This window comes from Tamandua tetradactyla, chromosome 5 (assembly GCF_023851605.1).
Source record: "Tamandua tetradactyla isolate mTamTet1 chromosome 5, mTamTet1.pri, whole genome shotgun sequence".
In the NCBI taxonomy this organism is placed as follows: domain Eukaryota; kingdom Metazoa; phylum Chordata; class Mammalia; order Pilosa; family Myrmecophagidae; genus Tamandua; species Tamandua tetradactyla.
In genome coordinates, this window is record NC_135331.1 from 106,234,036 (window position 1) to 106,246,134 (window position 12,099).

At 34.0% G+C, this 12,099-nt stretch overlaps 1 non-coding gene across 1 annotated transcript; it reads left to right on the forward strand.

Annotated features, from left to right (window-relative positions):
- Window positions 1–7,152: 7,152 nt before the first annotated feature.
- On the forward strand, window positions 7,153–7,259 carry LOC143685322 (U6 spliceosomal RNA). Its single transcript, XR_013176569.1, has one exon. It is a non-coding gene; the product is annotated as a U6 spliceosomal RNA (small nuclear RNA).
- Window positions 7,260–12,099: the final 4,840 nt, after the last annotated feature.

The following is a 12,099-nucleotide window of genomic DNA, read 5'->3' on the forward strand; positions in this document are numbered from 1 at the left end:
TGCCACGGTCTTGAATTAGGGCGGTCTTGGAGCTCACCTTATTTCCTATTCCTAAGTTATTGCAGTCTCTCATTGCCTAATGTTCAAGTCTTGACAACCTGTGTTTCATATATTTTGTCCTCTTGTTTTTGATGTTTGGGGCAGGAAGGTAAGGCTGGTTCCTGTTTACTCCATCTTGGTCAGGAGAATTTTAATATAACTAGTTTTCCTCAATGAATAAGGAGACATTTTTACTGAAATATAAACTTCACATTGGTATTCTTTCTATCTTTGATACCCATTTACTTACATAAATCCCACGGGCTATGAGGCAATTACACAGCAGATGGTTCAGTTCAAATCAATTAAAGTGAGCAGTATGTGCCATGAATAACTGGGACTATCAAAGTGTGTGTTCAGAAAACACTGTTCTTTAAGCAACAACCCTCATGCTTATAACAGTCCATGAGAAAGCTCATCTTAGTTTCACTTTCAATATTTATCCAAATTATTATTTCTAGCATTCTTATTTATGTATTAAGTGGCCCAAAGAATCAAACAATAATTTCTCTTTAATATTTATCCTATTAAGTATTTATTACCAGCATCTTTTTAAGGCATGGGAAATATGTTCTATTAGAAACAAATATAAACCTGTAACTTCATTGTGGGCTTTCATTTTTGCACATAGCACCTAGGAAGATGACTGTTTATTATACATGCCTTTTACCTTTATTTTTCTTCTTTTGATTACCAACTGATTTAATCTACCCCAATAGTTATGTAATGCCTGGGAGAAGGAGGTACTAAATTGATATTTAAGTTTTCTATTTAACTTTTTCCATAAACTCATTTGTGAAAAACGGACAGTGTTAGCACAGAAATCATAGGATTTTTGTGGATTTTAACTGAGATATGTTTAAATCTCTTTGAATAATCCCTGAAATAACATAAATATCTAATACATTTAACTTTTATAATTATTAATCAAATTAATAGTTCTAAAATAACCACTAAAGACTATTTAAGACTCATAGTAATCTAACATGAAAAGTGGCAAGGAAGTTTCACATGTACCTCAATGTATAGAATAGATGTATTCCTATAATTTTTTCAGCATAGTAAATTTTGGGAAAATATTTGAATTCTTTCACTCTATCCCATCAATATAAACTAATTTTAAAATAGAATATATGTGAGTTCTCAGAGACCTTGACCTTCATATACAATGAAATCTTGTTTAAGAGCATAGTCAAGGTGCTAAGTCCTACTATTGAATTAAATCTGATAATTCAATATTAAAACAATTCAGAAAATATGGATTAAATAATAAAGCTTGTTTTCATGTATAATAAATTGAAAGTGAAAAATAATATCAGTTAATCAAATTAAAATACTATTTTTAACCTCACTTTAAACATTCAACAAATATTTAGCCCTTATTATATGCCCAAGACTGAGCTATATGGTGAGAGGTTAAATGATAAATGAAAGCAGTCCCTATCTTCAGGGTACATACAGGCCTGTGTTGGGAATGGGTCGGGAACAGGTTGTTTCAGTATAGCTCTCAGGCTAAGAAAGTGCTATGATGGCATAAACCAAGGAAAAGAGCATCAAGCCTGACTTGGAGTTTGAGGAATGCTTGAATGAGAGGATGCTTCAGCTGTCTTGGGAGAATGAAGGGGAGCTATGTTTGCACAGAAAAGCAAGGAACAGCAAAGCCAGCTGAATGGTGAAACATAAATCTTTTTAACAAATGGTGCGGAAATAACTGGATGTCCACATGCTATAAAAAAAAAAAGAGAAGAAGAATCTAGACATAAACTTTATAGCTTTCACAAAAACTAACTCAAAATGGATCATACACCTTATGTAATATTCAATTATATTAAACTTATGGAAGATAACATAGGAGAACATCTAGGTAGCCTTGGGTTTGATAACTTTTTAGATACAACACCAAAAGCATAATCTGTGAAAGAAAAACTTGATAAATTGGACTTAATTTAAATTAAAAACTTCTGCTCTGGGACAGACACTGTTAAAAGGATAAAAAGATAAGCCAAAACCTTGGAGAAAATATTGGCAAAACACATATCTGATAAAGGCTGGTAGCCAGGATATACAAGGAACTCTTAAAATTCAAAATAAGAAAAAAACAACCCAATTAAAAATGGGCAAGAGATCTCAACAAAGAAGATATACAGATATATAAGTATATGAAAAAGATTTTCGGGGTGGTACAACAGTGGTTCAGTGGCAGAATTCTCACCTGCCATGCCAAAGACCTGGGTTCAATTCCTGGAGCCTGCCCATGTTAAAAGAAGAAAGAAAAGAAAAAGATGTTCAACCCTTGTATTTCTGTTCATGAATTGCAAATTAAAATGACAATGAGGTGCAACTATGCACCTATTAGAATGGCTAAGATCTAAAACATTGACAACACCAAATACTGGCAAGCATTTGGAGCAACAGGAATGCTCATTCATTGTTGGTGGGAATGCAAAATGGTACATCCACTTTTGGAAATAGTTTGGCAGTTTCTTACCAAGTTAAGCAAAGACTTACCACACAATCCAACAATCACACTTCTTGGTTTTTATTCACAACAGTTGAAAATTTTTTCTGCATAAAAACCTACATTTGAATGTTTATAGCAAATTTATTCATAATTGCCATAAGTTGGAAGAAACCAAAATGTCCTTCAGCAGATTAATGGATAAACAAACTGCTGTGCATCCATAAATGGAACAAAAATTTGGGAAACCTTAAATGTATGTTGCTAAGTGAAAGAAACCAGCTGAAAGGCCAAAGGCCACATAGTACATGATTCCAACTATATGGCATTCTGGAAAAGATGAAACTTTAGAGAGCATATGATCAGTGGTTTCCAGGGATTCATGGAGAGATGAAGAGGGATGAATAAGTAGAGTACAGAACATTTATAGGACAGTGAAATTATTCTGTATGATACTTTAAGGATGGTTATATTATGCATTTGTCAAAATCCATTGACATGTACAATGCAAAGAGTGAACCCTAATGTAAATAATGAGCATTAGCTAATGATAATGGGCTTTAGTTTTAAAGAATTTGTCTATGAGTTGTAAAAAATTAATCATACTAATGCATCATGTAAATAATAGGGGCAACGATAGTGTGGGAGAGAGAGGGAACTCTGTACTTTATGTGCAATTTTTCTGTAAACCTAAAAATGCTTTGTAAGATAAAGTCTATTTGATAAAAATCCATTATAAGGGAGATAATGTATTTGTTGAAATATGTAGCTGAGAGAAACTAAAATTCGGTAAAATAAATCATCAGTTAACATGCTGAGTCAGCAAGTTGGTCTGCACATGCAATAAATTTAATTTTGTATAATGATACATTACTATTCTACACACATAAACACAAACAAATTTCTGAATAAATGACATATTCTAAGTGGAAAATAAAAATAAAGCATGCAATGATGATAGCTATTGATTGAATTCAACTTTGTGTTTGTTTGTTTGTTTTTCTTCACATCATTCTGAGTATCATAAACTATAGAGTATTTGTTTTCCTCCCATATTGGTTATTGGTTTGTCTTAAAATGAAGTTTGCTAAAGGTAGAGAAACCTGAGTAACCCCAAATCATAAATTGTTTTAGTTCCCCAGCTGGTAAAAAAAAAAAAAAAAAAAAAAAATGTCTTCCAATGGGTTGGCTTAACAATAGGATTGTATTGATTCATGTTTTAGTGGCTAGAAAGCTTACTTCCACCTAGGGATGTTAGCTTCTGGCTGGTCTCCATCACATGGCAATGCGTATGGCTGCTTCTTCTCTTTTCTTTTTGGGGTTCTGTTGACTTCCAGTTTCTGGCTGCTCCCCGTGGCTTCTTCTGTGTCCAATATCCTTTACTTATGAAGACTTCAGTTATATTAGATTAAAGGCCACCTTCATTCAGTTGGACTTACTTGAACTAATAATGTTTTCAAAGTTCCTATTTACAAGTGGGTTCACACCCATAGGACCAGGGTTTGGGACTTGAACATGCCTTTTTGTGGGGGACGTAGTTCGATCCACAACATAAATATATTCTTTATTTAAATTATAAATTTAACATGGTCTGTCTTAAAATATTTTATTTTGTTTCCAATTCATCTATATGCTGATGATTCCAAGAGATTCTATATACTTTGACATGGTGATCAGACTAAATGTATTGAACTCCAAAACTTAGTTCAAATCAGTCATATCTCCAGACCTTTCTTATCATCTGTACTAAAATACCTTAATGGAAATGAAACTCAAGACTTTGAGGGCTATATTAATTATCACCCAACCTATTCCTATTACAATATTTCCCAAATCCATCCTCTGATACCCAAGTATCTTACTGAGATAAGGAGATATTTCTCTGTGTGAAATATTTTAGATTATTTCACTTATATATTATTTGCTTGTCTGTGTGTTTGCTTCCCTTCAGCTGTGATAAGAAGTTCAGAGTAACCTCAGTCCCCTTTCATGTATCTCAGGGCTGACACTCCCAGTAGGAACACTTCCAAATCCTTCTATTGGGAACAGTTGTTAGGCTCTATCTGTAAAACTTCCTTCCCTCTCTACATACAGAGAAGCAGAGCACAGCTCCCCTGTTGTTCTGGATTCATTTTTTAAACTATTCATTTCATTTCACATCATGTTCCTTCTATTTCTTGACTCCACCTGGGAGCTTCTCTGAGACAACCTAGGGAAAAACTCTGAGTCTGATTCTCTCTGTTCTGTGGCTGTGACTCCCTTTGCTCTTTTTTCCCCAATAGGATGATGCCATCAGTTCCTAGAAATTATACTAGAATTCTCATCTTCTCATGACATCCTTTTTGATATGGTTTAAAATTGTTTTTAGCATTGCTACGGTTTGATTTTTAAACTGTTTTCCTTCATTTCTTCCAAATGCGAACTGCTTACTTTTTTTCTTTTTTATATTAGCATCATCTGAGAAATTTTTAAAAAAGGAGTACTAGGCCCCAACCCAGATAATTTAAATAAAAACTTCTAGACTCAGGCATCCACAATTTTTTAAAAAATTTTGTTATATAGCCAAGTTTGAGAGATACTTGTATACTTCTTTGCCTAAAATTTAGAAAATCTTTGGGGGCAGGAAATTCATCTTACTTATTTATGCAACTAGACCTTTATTTCTAAGCAAATGAAGTTTTATTAAATTGAATTAATATGCTCTGGAAAGTTAAGAGTGGGAAAATTAAGGGGAATTGCTCATCTTTATTTTATTTTCCCAGGGCTCTGAGAACTGAAAAACAAATCAAAACTTTCTGAAAATATATTAATCTCAATTTTCTATATAAATAACTAACCTAAATTAGAGGAAAAAAACTTAAATCTGTGTGTTATGAAAAATGCAGTACATTTTCTACGGTTTACTAAATGTCCAAGAGAACACATGCACATACAGCTAACAGACTGACCCTCTCTACTTATTTTTATGTTAAAGAATTTAATATTTTCATTTCAGATGCAAATTTTTCAATCATCAGGATAGCAATTTTCATGATCACTTAGTGCCAAGGATTTTGTTTGATGGGTTTCCAGGGAGTCCTTTCTCTTACATTTTGCTGCATATGCTAATAAATCAATTTCTTTCACCTGGGATAATGTAGAAGTGTAGTGAATAAATCAACTATCTAGCACAAAATCTAAGGCTAGGAACTATGAATCACCAAGTTATAAATACACTAAGAGCTCCCAGGAAGGTGCAGATATATTACAGCATGGAGATTTTTTTCTGTAAGTGGCTACTGAATACTCAGGGTGTATTACAATTTAGTTTCAGAGCTTTATCTATTCCTTAATCTGAAAACAAATTGTAAAGCATAAAGGTGAATAAAATTAATAATAGATGCAAGGCTACTCCTGCACTTTTATAATCAAGTGTTGCATGTGCTGTGAGGATGTTTTTGATCATCCAGTTCAAAGAATTTTCCTCTAATTATGCCATATTGATCCAGAATCTTATTAAATTGACTTGTACTCATATCTTCCCTTTGATGGATAAACTCTGCAGATAGAACAACTCCCTTGGGGTTTGCTGCTGGGAGAGAAAGAGGACAAATCCACAATTAAAACATAATAATTTTCAGTATAGTTATGGTAACGATTGGTTATTATATAGATTTTCACAGTGCTGCTTCACAACGAAAGTGTGAATCAGAAAACTGCCTTTGCTCCTGGAGCTCCCTCTTACAAGCATCTTCTAACCTCCTAAATCACTGCCCTTCTCTCCTGCAGGTAATTAGAGCTATTGGGTTCTCCTAATCTGGTTGATTATAAGGATTCCTGGTCCCCATTCAAAACCTGCTGTAACAGAATGTCTTGGGGAGTGTGGTGGATTGAATTGCATACTTGGTCTTGGTCTGCAGGTGTGAACCCATTGTAAATAAAATCTTTTCTAGATGTTACTGCAAGTTAAATTGTGTGTTGAATTGTGGCCCAACTGAATCAGGAGGGGCTTTAAATCCAGATTGCTGGAGTCCTTTATAAGCAGAGTGAAAGTCAAACAGAGAGAAGCCAGAAACTGGAAGTCAATGGAACCCAGAAGAGAAAGGAAAAGAAGCCAAGGAACCCAGGTTGCCAGTCAGCCAGAGGATATCCACCCTGGAAGAAAGCAAACCTTTTAGTCTCTGAAACTGTGAGCCAATAAATTCCTCTTGTTAAGCCAACCCATTGTATAGTATTTATTTTAGCAGCTAGGAAACTAAAACAGTGAGGGACTCTCTAGCATACCTTTTTTTTTTCCTTCAGCCTTGTGTTAGGTTATTTTGAGTCTATTAGTGAACCTAGAGCTAACCTGAACCCTTATAATATAGATCATTGAACTCCACAGTCGTTCATTATCCTCCTCTGATAAAAGATCATTTAAGGACCCTCCTGAGAGAGAAACATACGAAAGGAGCACCATATACACCGAGGATGTTATAAGAAACACACACTCTCTCTTTTTATTTATGTGCATTTTATTCTTAAGTTATAAGAATCTTACCGGCATAACTTGCTAACTTGAAATATTTACTAATTTCTACTTAAGCAATGCTCAAGACCAGTTCAGCAACTTTTACAAATAGTTCTCAGATTTTTTTCAGTCCTATATTCTTTATCAATATTAAAAACGAGATGTTATGCTCACTTCGGCAACACATATACTAAAATTGGAACGATACAGAGACGATTAGCATGGCCCCCGCGCAAGGATGACAGGCAAATTCGTGAAGCGTTCCATAGTTTTCATGTTTTCCATTTGACATTGAACTCTTCATATGAGTAAATGCCCACATCATGCAGATGGTTTGGGGACTAATAAATATCTGAAAATATACAACTGGTTTTGGGAAACATGACACAAGAAAGGATATCATGTTCTATGACTTCAGTTTATTTTCTAGCTAATTCCCCTTGAATGGGTAGTTGGGGATGCCATTTCTAAAAAAAATAAAAATAATGTTTGGCATTTAAAAAAATTAAGATGTTAATGAAGAAAACATCTGGAAACTATTTAAAATCTAATCGCATATTTGATATTTACATTTTAGACATATTTTTACATTTGTTAACTCACATTTCCATGAAGAAGCCAGCATAGTTTATGCATGTGGAAAACTGTGTCAGCCTCAGAGGTATGCCCACATTTTAAAAATATATTTTTATTGAGATATCTTCATGCACATAGAGTCCATCCAAAGTATAGAATCAGTGGCTCACAATATTATCGCATAGTTGTGGGTTCATCACCATGATAATTTTTAGAACATCTGCATCACTCCAGAAAAAGAAATAAAGAGAAAAAAGGAAAAAAAACCTATAGCTCCAATACCCCTTATCCCTCCTTCTCATTGACTGTTAGTATTGCAATCCACTCAATTTTAATTTTTTACCCCTTATCCCACCCACCCCCATTATTTATTTTTTGTCCTATTTTTTATTCAGATCCATAGCTTGGATAAAGGAAGCATCAGCCACTTTTTCACTTTTGTGAAAACAAGGTTTTTACAATTACACGGACACATTGTAAAAGCTAAATAGTTACATAATCGTCTTTTAAGAATCAAGACTACTAGAATATAGTTCAGCAGTTTCAAGTACTTTTCTCTAGTCATGCCAATTCACTCTCTGGCATTCTTTTTTTTTTTTTTTTATAAACATCGTGTTAGGTTATTTTGAGCCTATTTGGGAATAACCTCCAAGATACCTCCTCTCGACTTTGTTTGAAATCTCTCAGCCACTGAAACATTATTTTGTCTCATTTCTCTCTTCCCCCTTTTATGCTCACACTTTAAATTACAAATTATGTAATTATTATTTTTTTCACAGCAGACTCTTCTTTCATTGGTCACCATGCATTTAATTTAGAATGATAGTATTATCCTCTACCCTCAATCTTAAAACTATTCTGATTGAGACTACTATACTTCATTTCAATAGCAGTATCACAGCCATGTTTAAGTGTATCCAATTCATGCGTGCCATTATTTTCTCCCCTTTCAAAATAATTGATTTGCCTGCACACTTTGAACATTCCCACACGTTTCTAATTATCTGGCTGTCTGGTGCTGTAGGGGTCAAACCTCCTCATTATTTAATTGAATATTTACATATTGTAACAAGAATCCTTAGCAATCATCTGATATGGGTTATGCTTTCCAAAACTTGTTTTTTAAAATTTTAACATATCTTCAAGAGGTACATTTAAATTTTTAGTGCTATTTGCATTACTAATTTACTATTAAGTTGTAAGCAGTAATGCATGTATATATAGCCACTTTCATATATACTGTATTTTATAGACTTTGGAAGAAAGCCAGCCCAATAATTGATTCAACACCCAAGCCAATATTGAGTGCCTTTGATATTCCAAGATCTATGTTAAAGCCCTAGACATAAAATAATGATAATAATAATAATAATACCAACATTTCCCCTTCAAGACCTCATTAATCCAATTAGAAAAAATATGCAAAAAGAAAATAATAGTTTTATTTTCAAAATGGTAGAAGTATGTATCTTACGTTATGAGACCCCAGTGACTTCCTCTTTGTGAGAGAAAAATAAAAGTGAGGCTAAGCAATCAATAGTCTAAGGAACCTAAAACATTTTATTGTGCTTGGGAGAAATAATTGAACACATATTCTCCTTTTAGAAAAGAGGTTGAATGAGCATTTAGGGAATAGGGAAAGGGTGTTAGCTAATTACTGAATCTTCTGGATCAAAGAGATAGTTAGGCATTGTGTTTTATCCTAGCCTATTAGAAAACTAGGGAAGGATATTTTCCAATGGATTCCAGAAAACCATCAATGATATTAACTTTCCTTAAATCCTCTCCAAGCTGGAAAGCAGAAACACTTAATGTTTATTGAAATAGTTACATATTTTTATTATAAAAATTCAAATATATAAAAATATATTGTACTTTGGACCCAGCACCAGGCTTCAACAGTGATCAGCCTATGTTCATCACTTTAGCTGGTAGGCAAAAATTGGTTTCCATCATTTATGCACAGAACTAAGATTTTGATAGTCCAGTTCATAAGTCCTGAATTCAATCTCTCAGCTTTCAAGTTCCTATTTCCTGTATAGAACAATATAACTAAATAGAACAAAAAACAAATGGCTGAAAATTTGAAGCAATAGAAGATGGAATAAAATTTTAGCTGAACAATGCCAGTAATGAACTTTTGGAAATCTATTACCAAAATGTATTAAAATAAGTAAAAGAAAGGGGTACTGGGGGCAGGTCATGGTGGCTTAGCAGGCAGAGTTCTCTCCTGCCATGTGGGAAACCCGGGTTTATTTCCTGGTGCCTGCCCATGCAAAAAAAAAAAAAAAAAATCAAGAAAAGGATACTGGGAAGCATTATGAGGGATGCAGAAGGATGTATGAGTTACAGAAGGCAATACACTGAATATTAGCAAAGTGCTACCTCTTTGCATGATTGATTTATGGCAGTTAAAATGAAAATACTTGCAGTTTATATAGTATATATAACTATTGTTATAAACAACCATTGTTGCTAACATTCAGAGTATGGTACTTCCTTAACCTATTAAAGAGCACAGTAGGTTGTGAAACAGTAGTGGCATTTCCAAACAAAATCAGGAAAAAATAGGATAAACATGCCTACAATGCACTATTATACAATATTCCTCAAATTCCTAATATCCAGGCAATTTAAACAATACAATTACTTTAAAATAAATATTTGAAAGTATTTATTATAAATAATTATTAATTGCTAAGAGCAAAATTTTTCTCCTCCCAAACCAAAAGAATAATTGATTTACAATGAAAACTAATAGTGGAATTTAAAAATGCATCTAAATATTTGATAGAAATGAAAATGCTAATGGGTTTCTTGATTAGAAATAATTCTTTAGAAAATGCAATTTAAAACAATCTCAATCACGGCATCAATTCCTAAGCACAAATTTAACAATAAATGTAGAAAACCTCTATGAAAAATGTGAACGATCTCTGTGGAGATAGAATGAAAGCACTATTGAAGGGCATAAAAAGACACAATGATTAATGGTAAAGACACACTATTTCAGTACTTTAGATATGTCAATTATTCCCTCATAGCCAATAAATTAATTTTCCTATTAAAATATGCATGGGAATTTATCAATTAGTAAAGAAATAATAAAGATTACCATGAAAAACTAATGTATAAGAATAGTTAATACTATTATCTTAAAGATATTAAAACTTTAAAATTTCTCAAAAACCAAAAGAGTATTCTTCTGGACAGTAATAGACCAAAGGTAATGGAATGGACTTGACTATTTTCTTTAATATCCTTTGAATATGAATATACAAACATTACGTTTAAATACAATGAACAAATGACATGCTAAGATATGTACATTTTAGGTGGTTTATCTTGTGATTATGGATCTTAGGAAAACAATTGGATGGGTCTCAAAGATTGTCTGCTAGTGCTTTGAAAACTAAAAATTGTTTTGTGAACATGACATCATTTTTCTGCATGATACATATATTATTACATTGAGCATATTTGCTAATATCAGTTCATATGGATCAATTTACAGATTCCCAGAAAAGGCAATTGAAATGAAGATTGGCCTCTGGGGAGAGAGAGGGAGGTAGAGAGTGAGAGGTGAGAGAGATGAAGAGGAAAGGGTAAGGTAGAGATGAGAGAGAGAGCTGGAGAAAGAGAATGAAAAACAAAGTGAGAGAGAAGGAGGAGAGTATAGGAAGGGAATCCATACACTAAAAATTCTATACACTAATGTTTTCCAATTGTACTTGAACATTGCCTATAGGTATATTAAAGGTCTGCAATGATTTTCAGGAAACAAATCTGTTTAATATTTTACTCTATTAACCTTTGGCTATGGAATGTATATTAACATTCTGACAAAAACTGCTGTGATATAATGCCAATAAAGTATTTTGTAAAAGGTAGCTCATACCAACTGCTTAATTTCAGGTAGGTAGAAACAGGAAAGAAAATTCTGGTGGAGAGGAATACTAAGTCACGGGGCCAGTGGTGGCTGCAGGACACATGGCAGCATCTTGTGCTCCACTCTGTGGGCATTAAGCGTGCAAGTGGAGGCGTTTAGCTACAATGCTCTCTTCTGGAGCGAGTTCTGTGACAGCATTTTGAGGATTGTTACAGCCAGAATTGTCCCAGATATGGCCCACCCTATTGGTAACTTTATAAACGACCCACTGTCCATTAAACAAATTTGTCTTCTGTCTAAATCAGCTGGAATTGATTTCTCTTGCATATAATTAAGGACCCAGACTAATGTTGGAGAAGCCATAAAATATCGCCAACATGGCTGCCGTGGCTGATGCAAGGCAAAACAAAATGGCTGACCTTCAATCTGCCCTCCACCCTAGCAACAACGGTGACCAATCCCAGCCCGACACGTGTCCCTGCATGCTCCCAGCCTATATAAGCCTGTGCACTTCCTCAATAAAGCGGACGCCTTCCACTCACCCCTGAGGGTTGTCTCCTGAGTGTGCTGTGTGTCTATGTGACTGACTCAGTTCGGCCACTTAACCGCAGCCATCAGCTAACCAGCCATCAGCTACCCAACAGACTA